This window comes from Neodiprion virginianus, chromosome 5 (genome assembly GCF_021901495.1).
Source record: "Neodiprion virginianus isolate iyNeoVirg1 chromosome 5, iyNeoVirg1.1, whole genome shotgun sequence".
Taxonomy (NCBI): Eukaryota; Metazoa; Arthropoda; class Insecta; order Hymenoptera; family Diprionidae; genus Neodiprion; species Neodiprion virginianus.
Genome location: NC_060881.1, coordinates 1300487 through 1311966, shown reverse-complemented (window position 1 = coordinate 1311966; position 11480 = coordinate 1300487).

Here is an 11480-nt window from a genome sequence, read left to right as displayed (position 1 = left end):
TTAATCGTTTGCAGACGTGCCGAGAGACGAACCCTTGCAGCCGAGACGAGCAGCGGCGAGATTTATGCATAACACAAGCTCGGTAAGTCCCAAGTTTCTCTTTGAGGCGGTTTATAGCTCTAGCAGATCGGCGCTGATTTGAATTGTTTTCCCCCAAGTTGTTTGGAAAAATTTTGCAACACGAAAATATGGAATATTTTCTCTTATATACTTTGTATTTTATATATTATAACAATTATTCTAGAACGACGGTGCGTTGTAATTAATGCAAACGAAGAATTGTATGGTGTGAAAAAAATGAATTTTTATTTCTCGCGCGATAGATAAGCAGCAATGCGAACTTACATTATTTCATGCAGAAATTTTTGGAGCAAGAGAATTCGGCTCATTTTGTTTTAAATTTGACGGATACCTACGTAAGTTCTTCTTGTTTTTTCCCCCTTATATTATCACCGTCCTTTTTCATCTTCATCTTCTTCTCCTATACTTTCCGCGCATTAATCTTAACTTTCGGTGCTGTGAAAGATATAAATATCGCTGGCTTGGTGTAATACTAAACGTTTGATACCGTGGGGTTGTTTCTTTCTTGTCGTTTATTTTTCCCCCATTTTTCGTCTTGTTCCCTTCCCAATGTCTTAACGTAAGCAGGGCTGATTTGAATGAAGTGAAAATTGGGAAACGAGACGTCTGAAAATATCCCCGCACCGTTACGCGTTACGAGTAACGTTACAATCGCCTGTCTCGTAATCGAAGTCGATTATTAAGGTTATACGAGACGCTGGAAGATGATTAGAGATATTTTAATCACGGAAACAGGAGGATCCGAGCCGCGGCTTAACGTAACAACTCTACACGGTATACATATAATAATTATCCAATCAGCTTACATATTTCGCCCGACGCTTATTATTGGACCAATTGATCAGCCGAGACTCGTGAAGAAACAGGTGCCTCTGCACGTGCATAATTCGATTTTGAAAAAATCTACGGATAACGAGTTGATTTGAGACGTAACGCCGTAATTCGGGTTATCGTATAATTGCGAAGGGATGTTACATTTCGAGGATATAAACGGGGAATCGCTGAGGGATTTTTTACGGTCGAAGCACTGCGACGACGAGCTTGATCCTCATCTCGCCTTTCGATTTTATTGCCTGTCTGTACATAAAACGATCAATTCCCGTATAACCGATATCCAACGCTGTGGCGTATCGAATCTCACGTACGCGTCCCACCTAGGCACGCATCTATCTTTGCACGTGTCTGTGATTGTGTGTCCATGTCCGGACACACGGACAGTTTACTGCAGCCTAGATTTTACGGGTGAGATGTTACGGCCGGCGGGGTATCGCCAGTTCGTTGCTGCCAAGGGCGAAGGCTAGGTCAGGGAAAAACAGGGTGAAACACGCCCTCCGAGCCGGCATACTGATACAGCAATTTCCGGCGATTCCTGCATCCCAGTTTCGTATCGCCTGGTTGTCATCGTAAAGCTCTCTTCTATGTCCGTAGAGCTGCAGAAGGAAAACGGCAGGCAAATTAGCAAAATCGACCCGCGAAAAAACGTCAGCAATTCGGGGGGGAAAAAAATTGTTATGATAAATTCGCTTGGAATTCTTGGGAATTTCGTGAATATTGGCAATTAACAAGGTTGGATCACTGCGAACTCCAGCAGCGTTTCGTTACACCGCTAGAAGAGCGAGACTCGGCTTCGATTTATACTCATCTCCCACAATTTCCATTCTCTCGTTTTGCTAATTGAGCCTTAACGGTGAAATTGGGATCCTTAAACCGGCACCTTGGAAGTTGTTTTCGGAAGCTGGAAGAGCTACTCTCGATGCCGCCGAGTGTGTCGCTGCAGGTGCGCAAAACGGCGGCACAGAGACCCACCGACCCGGTCCGTAGCTTCGCCTCGTAATATTGATCCCGGAATATACACGTGCAAAATTTGCTGGAATCCTGTACACCATCCTCGCTCTCATCTCGTCCGCGACGAATTTCAGTAGAATAGCAAGGCACGTTCAGGGCACAGATTCCGTTACCGCCATCTTATCGACACTCAAGCCAAGACACGAACCATCTTCCAGAGAGTTTGGCGGTGGACGATGGATAAAGAAAAGTTCGTCGTAAAGTTTTACACGCCATGGAGTTAATTACGTCTTAATCGCGTACACTGTGACATTCCGCTGTAAACGGAGATGCGAATAAACAGAGACCTCGGCCCTTGAGCCGCGGATACCCGTCCGGTTCTCCATTCGCTCAGGCATTCACTCGGCAGCTGAATAATTTCAGGCAAAGGGAAAGCGCCCTTTTCGTGCGAGGCTCTCTCGCCTTTATCTCGGCATCGCTTCCACGAAATTACCCCGACACTCGAGGACCAATTATCTCCGCGCCGTTGTCAATGGTGCGGCTGCGGAGCCTCTGCCTATCGGCGAATGCTTTTCCCCAAATTACTCGTATCTGATCAACCGATCCAATCCGAATCGCGCTCTTCTTTACCGATTGAGTTCTCATCGCGGTACGAGTTGGGTATAACCTTAAAAAACGACGCTTTCCATTTTCTCAAATTACTTCACCCCTACCCAGAGCCTTCAGCTCCGTCTTTCTTTGTTTTCTTCGCTTTAGCCACAAAAATACGCCCAATCAATAGTTCAGAACGCGAGCTGCAGGCTCCGCTCGGTGAAAGGTTCGATCCCCGTCTTCCAAAACCCCCTCACAAAAATATCTCGGTGTTATGATAGAATGGCGCGGAAATTTGGAGGGGGAAAAATAACACACTTATAGCTTCATCCATCCTCCCGGTCGGATCAAGGATATTGTCGAATTGCTTGTAAACGACGTGCTTGCAAAGGCCTCGGCGCCGCGCTTTTTTCCGTACATGGAACCCCATCCAATTTTTGACGGTACTTTTTGACTCGCGCTTTAATCCTGTGATAGGCAAATACACAATATCATCTGGATTTGTGTGCCACAATAAAAGATCGTTATTTCATTCGGGGATGGCAGCAGCTGTTTTATCGCTCTGCACCCTCCGCATGAAAATTGCTGGATCGCCTCGATTTTTCACCATGAATACAGAAGAAGAAATCCGAAAAATGACATAAGGACGAGGATTCTGTGTGGCAATACGTAGCTATGGCAACACCCTGCAAGGTTGTTTCATTGTTGCCGAATTTGTCTCATTGTGTCTCGATTTGCGAGGGAAATTGTTCTGTTTCAAGAAAAATCTCCAATGATAATTCCTTTCCTTTCGTTCCTTGTACTGGAATTTCAGTGACGCTTATACAAGCGATTTACGCGTCATCAAAATCACTCGTACGATTTCCCCTCATTACGTATCGCTCAGACAATTCGATTCGGCTGAAATTTTTTTTTTTTCCACCCTTGTTTCGCGGAAAAGGCTACAAAGTAGAGAAAGCAACTGTTATCATCGATTGTCACGTACAAACACTGCGATCGAAACAATTTGCAGGAAGTGACCACGTTTGAAAAGGGTTATTATCGGTAACGAATAACTTGTGTACGAAAATGTAAGTTGGCAACCCTCCAATTAGTATTTTTCCCGGATTTTCTTACATTCAATACATACGCTTAACCCTCAAAAATTACACGTCCGTTGTCCGGCCCACTAGTGGAAATGAAAGTGGTGTAAAAATTCGCCCGGGGATAAATTCGAGGCTGGACTCTTTTTCTGTATTTCGATCTTACCTTGCAAAGTTACATCGAGCCAAGAATCTTGTAGTTGTAGCTAAGGCACATTTCAGGAAAGTATGTCTATTGGATTATTTAGACCCTTATTACGGTCAGAGAGAGCCACCGAAGCGTATACCTAACCTTACATTATTATATCGATCAAAATTTTTCTGCCCCCTCTGCAGTATATATGATACTTGCACACTGTCCTAAATCTGATTTTCTTTTTTAATTAGCGTTTATGTCAACATCATTCGTTACTTTTCCCAAACTTCAGCCCCAGGAGTTAAGGAAAAAGTCATTAACACAGTTTCGCAACGGAGCTGAAAAAAAGTAAATCAAAAAGCTTAATTAACAGCTCGCCTTAGATTCGGAAATTTATGAGCGAACCTGCAAGAGAAAAGAAATTCCTCTTTCTTCTTCACCGTTTGATAATAATATTGCATTATTTTGATGAATTTGCATTATTTTCTGTGTTTCTCGTAATTTTTTTTTCCACCTTGCCTTTTTCATCGCGATTGAACTCGCCTGATAATCGCCGACGGCGGGCGGAAGTCCGACAGCTGTTTTATTTGCGGAATTTCCATTCGGCGAATAACGATCTGCCTACGTTGACCGTCAGTCGCTCGAAACGAGAGGGGTGGCCCGCCCACAACCGGAAGTCATTAATTTTTTTTTTTCTGTCGCCCTATCTTTACCTAATAAAATAACGTGCACGCCCGTCTGCGCGTAAAGGTCTCAACTGCCAAGCCACGAAAACGGCTTCGACTGCATGCAGGTGTGAGTGAATACATAAATTGATAATGCGGCTAACAATAAGTCTTCGGGGTGAAAACAGCTGTGCGGTAATGAACCGACGTCGATACTTACCTTTTAATTTCTTTCAGCCATTCCACACGTTGTTCGATTCCGATTTTACCCACCTTCAATTCAGCCCCGTCACATAATCATTTTCTAATAAATCATACATTTCACCTAAATTTTCTCTGCTTTTGGACACGCAGATTGTTAATTTCAGTTTGAACGAGCCATGGTCCAGAGACGGTTTATAATAAATTGCAATAATAAAGTAGGTTTATAACATAAATTATTTTGTACGTAGCATTTCGTTTAACCTAATCAATAATTGTCTACATCCATAAAATCGTTTGTATTGATTGACATTATTAATCATTGCTCACTATCAAAATTTCATTCTTTCTTTTCCCTGCCTAGATTTTTGCAACTTTGTATATTTTCCCGTCGTACTCTTTCTTCTCTTTTTCTCTTCCATATGATTTCTCACATTCTGGTCATTGCACTTCGTCCCTTTAACTTTTGTCCTTTCGTGTCCTCACAATTTTTTAATACATGCCGTAGCGTTTCCTTTTCTTTTTCGCATACTCAACAGATTCTGTTTCTTCCTGAGAGATAATTTATACGAATAACTTGGTATTCATATAGCTCGATGACGTTATTACTCCTTCACAATTTCTTTTTCTTCTTCACCTTCGTTGAAGTAGCAAATTTTCAGGACAAGAGTAATTATTCATTTGGAAATATAATCGAGACAGATTTCCGAGTTACGTTATCGTTACGAGGGATTACTGCAAAGGCTGAACGCCAGCGTCACGCGGTTATAATACGAGAAATGTCTTGCAATTTGGAAACGTAGGCAAAATATTAACGTCGACAGGTACGTGTTTCTCATTTCGGTACGGCGAAGTCGCCCGTCTCTTTCAGAAGGTGGAAGTACGCGCCGTTAACAAGATTGTCATTCCGGTTCCCCTCGTCCTCGTACCTCGCGCTCCATTTCACTCGTTCGCCCTTCGCCCTTCGCCCTTCTCTCGAATCGTCGCCCACCGTTAACCCCGTCATACTTCATAACCGTAACCCTGCAGGCTGCGATACCGTGCCCCAGTTTGTCAACAGGTCTAACGGAAAATAACTAGCTGTAATTATACTATCCGGAGGAAATTTCCCCCGGCATTGTATAATTACAGGTACCTACACCTAGCTACCGTTCAACTCCGTTGTGAATGTCTCGCGTTGTCTTCCTACAGACTTGGTATCAATTAATTCCCACGTCACCAGATCCGAGCACAAATGGAACTTCGCGAAATTTCATTAGGGTACTTGACTAATTTTGTCCTACGAACTCGATAACACGTTTACAGGGTATAACACCCGCGATTCAACCACTAAACTCAATTCTCTCTACCTCAAAGAAAGTCTCACACTATCCGCAAAAGAATTCTGTGTGCATTTCTTACGGATGGGCAAATTTCCCAATACCTGTATAAAATTCATAGCTAAGTTTTTCAGGCAGATTGCTTTGCTTCCACCAATAAGAATCCCCTTGCTCTTTAATAAGCCTCGATCAGTTTACCGGGAAATTCGTACGGCACGGTATCGGGTGATCATTTGCATATTCCACCTAGCCGCTAACTTTGCTTTTTAAACGTTAAAAATACCTCCGCTACGTGATTCCCCGGGTAATTTTGCATATTCAAATTTCTTCGGAATTATTTTCGCTGAGCCGACAGTGTACCCCGTGAATACGTATAGCGTCACTCGGTGCTGCCTCGGTAAATTTTTACCATTGTGTATATATGCGGGAGGTGGAAAAAGAAAAGAAAAGAAAATAAACAAAACCTGGAGCTTGGTGAAACACTTTTTATATTCATTCGGTTTTTTCCATCTACCCAAACACTTTTTCGTTCCGACTCATCAACAGGATTGCTGAAATTCGTGGGGGAAAAGAGAAAGTTTTGCTGCTCGGTATACTATGCTGTTACGATTTTATAATTCGATTGCACGCGAAAAACAAAACTCATCGAAGCGTAAACTTGATCCGGAGCTTTTGCACAACGTTAATTAGCTCCTCGAATCCGTCGAAAGGTAATTGGAATTTTTCGGAGGGTCATTCGAGCGGCGATCACCTCCAAAATAAAGACCGCGGTGGAAAGAGCGAGTCCCAGAAATAGCAGGATGAAAACACCCTCGTAGTGTTTGAGTATCAAAACCGCGCTCCGCGCTTCCTCTTCGCCCATCTTCGTCTCCGTCAAGACATCCTGGAGCCATTTTCTGTAGAGTCCAGCTTCCACCAGGCTCTGTATGTGCAGGTTGAATTTATCGAGGTACGGAAACCCCTCCTTGGCGACGTATACGTCCCAATGTAGGCTGAGACACTCCTTGGCCTTGTGGATGGCCAGTGCCCCGTGTCTGTTCCTCCGCACCTTGCTCAGCAATACGCCAACGTACTCGTCGACGCCGCAGGAGACGTTGGAGTACTCGATAAGGTGCTGGATGCAGTCGTTCATCTTCAAAAACTCTATCGTCCGCTTGGCCAGGCTTCTGAAGACGGGAACCTCGGAGTTGTTTAGGACCTGGACGATACCCCCGCCTACCAGAAGCGGCAACCCGCTCTCGTCGAGGTCCTCGAGGGTCTCGATGCTGCGGTAGTACCTCGGGACAATCAGCTCTTTCATGAAGTTGACCTGGTACATACAGGCCATCACGTAAGCCCAGACGACGCAGGAGATGCAGAATACTCTGGTCGACAACCGTCGTGGGATCTTTGCGAACGCGTAGTGCAGCAACAGCCTCAGTACCTTGATGAGCTTGTTCTTCTCGCCGGCTAAGGTCAGGCACACCAGCAGCATCACGACCACACCGGCTTCCGCGGTCCAGACCGCCTTAGAAAAGGGCCGGACCATGCGGACTATCATCGGCATCATCTTCGCCTTAGGAACGAGGACGCAGGAGCCGGTTTGGAGGGTGGGATAGGTGGTCTCGAGGTGTCTTCCCCTCGTCGATTCCATGTTCTGGGCGTTGAACACGATGTCAGACCTGTTCACCAGCACGTCACCCATCATGCCGACATGCTCGCCGTCCGGGAGTCGGACCACGTGGCTGATACCGTAAATGTTAGTCGTCTTCAGGTCCGCGGTAAAGTTCAGCTTCCGTGAAAGTGTCCGCAGGACCTCGATGTCAGCGCCGTTTTTTAGACGGGTGAAGTTCCACAGCACTGCCTTTGGAAAGTGGAAGAATACCGAGACCGGTATCGAGTGGTTGTGCAGATCGGTCAGCTTGTCTGGGAACAAAGGATCGCCGACTCTCAATTTCGCCACGGCACCTCGGCTTCCGGGTGAACTTCCCGGGAGGAAAGGATTGTAGGTGTAGCTTTCCCCGATCCCCAAGACCGAGAGAACCACGTTCAACAAGTCGCGAGACCAGAAATATCCCAGGATTTGAAGCAGCGTTTTATCCCCGAGCACCTCGACGAAGATCATCACTTGAGCTCGGGAATTCCATCGTCTTTCGAATACCCTTTTCACAATTTCGAGGTCAATTCTGCTCGCCGAATCGTAAATCAAGATCAAATTCTGCAGCTTTGTACTCGGCTCGACTGCAGTCTCGCGTTCTTTGACCTTTGACCAGCCGCTCACTGTCAGTACATTCTCGACCGAACAGTCCTTGACGATGAGATCCACCAGCCTGTAGTCTGCGGTCTGAAACACGTTTTCGATCGATAATTGTATTAATCTGATATATACGAGCGGATGGGAGTACCTACCTTGGAGCCAAGGAAGACGTCGATTTGAATATTCCCGTAATTTCGTCGCTTGAAATTACTCGCCAAATTCTTTGGCTGGTGAAAAAATTCTTCTACTCCTAACTGGGGGTAAGTATTTTGCTGAAATTCGACGCTGCCTGTCGTCACCTGCACCGCCATCGAGACAAACACGACAAGGCGGACTAGAGATGAAATTGAATTCCGTCGTGACACCTTCCTGCGAAACATTTCAAGGCAGAATGCGAGAAACTGGGTTGAGCGAACACGCTCAGACGTTCCGTACAAACGTGTATAAGTAATTCGCCAAGTAGGACCATTCGGCAAGCCCCAAATTTTCCCGCCACTCCATCATGACCGTCATCATTCTGGACGTAAATACCGACCGGTATCTTGGCAAGACGAAATGCCGCCGTAAATCGTGTGCTGATTTTCATCGCTACTCATCCGTTTACGGTATCGACTTGATTCTTTTTCACGGCGGAATGAACCGAAACAATTCTCTGTACCTCAAACCCAATAGATGCTTGGTGCTTATGAGCGGAACGTGTCATCCCGACAAAAGCCCGATCTTCGTACAACGCAAAATCTCCCCTCTGACGGGCGGTATTATCCCTCGGGGATGCCTTGCTGCAAACTCTCAAATGTTACAACATGCGCCGTTGTACTGATCCGATAAGCCTTCTTCCATTCCGCATATCGAGCGCAGCTTCGCTTGTTCTCCGTGTTGGCTGATCAACGGTTATGCACCACCTTTATCGACTCTCATATCCATCGTCAATTTGTCATCTCGGACGTTAACTGCTTCGCGATTCGCCCGTATCTCCAATCGTCCGTAAAGCTCCTACATACTCTACACAAATACCTATGGAAAAGCTTGGATTTTGATGGAGTTGGAATTCATGCGGCAGTTTCAGCATCGGTTGCCACAATCTATGGGGCTATGTTTTTTCACGCTTCCGCGATTGTACTGATGTAATATATGTTTATCACCACGGTTCATATGCCTCCCTCCCGATTCAACCCCTCTTCCGAAGCATGGATGGTGATACTGGACTGGACTCGATTGAAAGAGTCGGTTCTGGGGTGAACCTGAAAAGCTTCGCAAGTGCTCGCAGACTTGTTACAATTAATCGGATGTCACTGTACAAGATTTACTTCGGGTGATCGGTGACCTAACTGGCAGAGAAGAGTCCATTTAATCATCCTCTCTGCACTTGCGAGTCTTTTGGTTCTCCATTACCATCTGCGCAGTGAAGTTGGGAGCCAAATCGCAACATTTCAATGCCGCTTGTATATTCGTACTGCGAGCAGTTTTACGACTTTGAAACCGACGCAACCAAATGAGGAAAATCGTAGAAAACAAGTAAAGTTTGCGCTTTTGTTACTAATTAATTGCGCAATCGCCGATTTTGATGCTGAATATATTTTTTGAAAATAGTGGTTTGCACAAACACCACTCAGCTTGACTTGAGCTGCTCGAGTTAACGTACCCACTAAAATTTGTTTCTATTCGATTAAGAGTGGGAATGTTTAGTGATTTTTTGTTACCAATTTGTTGCCCTGCTTTTAATTTCGTTTTGTCGGCCATTTTTTTAAATCGAGCAAGATCGATATCTTGCCGACTCAACGGTAAATTTGGCACGGCTGTTTTTTTTTCCCTTTTACGCTTACTTTTGCGCTTGGGTTTGAATGCGCTTTTGCGTTCGCGTTTGCGTTCGCACGGAATAAAATGATGCGCTTGACCAGGAAAATTCTCGAGTAAATGCATGGTAATCAAAGTTTCAGCAAATTCTAGTGTTGAGGCAGCGTAGTTACACTTGCTTTAATTAACGTTTTGCGTTTGCGTTTGCATCTGCGCACGATAATCTGTTGGATCGATGTAGTTAAAAAAAATTAATAAGAGTAGTAGTTTAAAGTAAAAAAGTATGAAGATACCCAAAAAAAAGAAGATTTCATAGCACGATAAAGAATGTCGCGAAGAATGTTGTGTACAAATTTGAGACAGATAACTTGAAAACTTTTCTTTCGAGAGTGTCCATCGTTTTCAAGAACCACGTATAGGAAAAACCGTTGAAAGAAAAGTCTAACAATGTGTTTTCTGTTCTTTACGAGAGAGTGCTTTGATTAGACATAAAAAAATCAGACCGATTGGCGTAGTTTGACGATCGAAAAAAAGAAAAATCGCGAAAATCAGCTATCTTACGACCCGTTACACTAGGATGATCCCTTAAGCTGTAAAAAAAACACTGAATTACCGTCCATGCTTTTAGCGATTGTGTTCATTTGATCGTGTCGAGAAAAAGCAGGGAGTCAGAAGTGGCGTAATCCCGCAGCAGTTTGGAACGGAAGTGACGGGTGACCCGGAGCCGCGGCGCGCTGGGTGACAATCGGTGTGCCAACTTCCCCGACATTCTCGCTGCACTTGCAGGGTAGGATGGGGTAGGACAGGGCTTCCGTGACCTAGATTCCATCGTTTGGCCGAGTCCCTCCGAGCAGAGGGCACTTCCATTCGCTATCGCGGACCACTACATCGGAATAATGGAGCCTTGATGATTCTTTGACCCAAATGCATGCATGCTTTCCCGAGTAGCGGGGCTGCAAGTGGTCCGCTCTGCTGGAGTGGCCGGGTGTCCGCCCCCAACAACCCTCACCAACTAGCGGAACTTCCCACGTTTTATTATCTAGGCGTTGGAAGCCAAGGGGACGACGAGCGTTCGCAGAATTGGCTATGGACGCGACCAACCGTCGTTCTTCTTCCTTGCGGAAGGCTCTGCTTCTCATTAATTTACTTTTCATCAGCCCGCGAGACGGGCCCAGCAACGAGGAACGACTGGGAAGCTCGGTTCGGATGACGAGTTGGATAACTGGCTTGATCCCGCGAGGCGTAATGGTGTTTTCTACTCCCCATCCGGCTCAAGTTTGCCAAAGTCTTATCGAGGGCTTTGCCAGGATCTTGGAAACTCCCTGCCTCCGGGAGGTCAGCGTTGTAAGAGCATTATCCGAGCGAGCCGAGTGAAATCTAGGCGTGTATTATATACGTATACAACGAATGACTCGGATGGCGAGAGAATTTCCTCCTAAGGTTTAAGCTCTCCTTCAACCCCTTCGAACATCCACCAGCTCCGTCGCGATTATCAGATAATCGATTTCAAGGTCGTTTCAACACCGCCGGATTTTCGGCTAGTAAATTAATTCTAACCCCTGGGCTAATCCGAGGGGTGCACAACTCGCT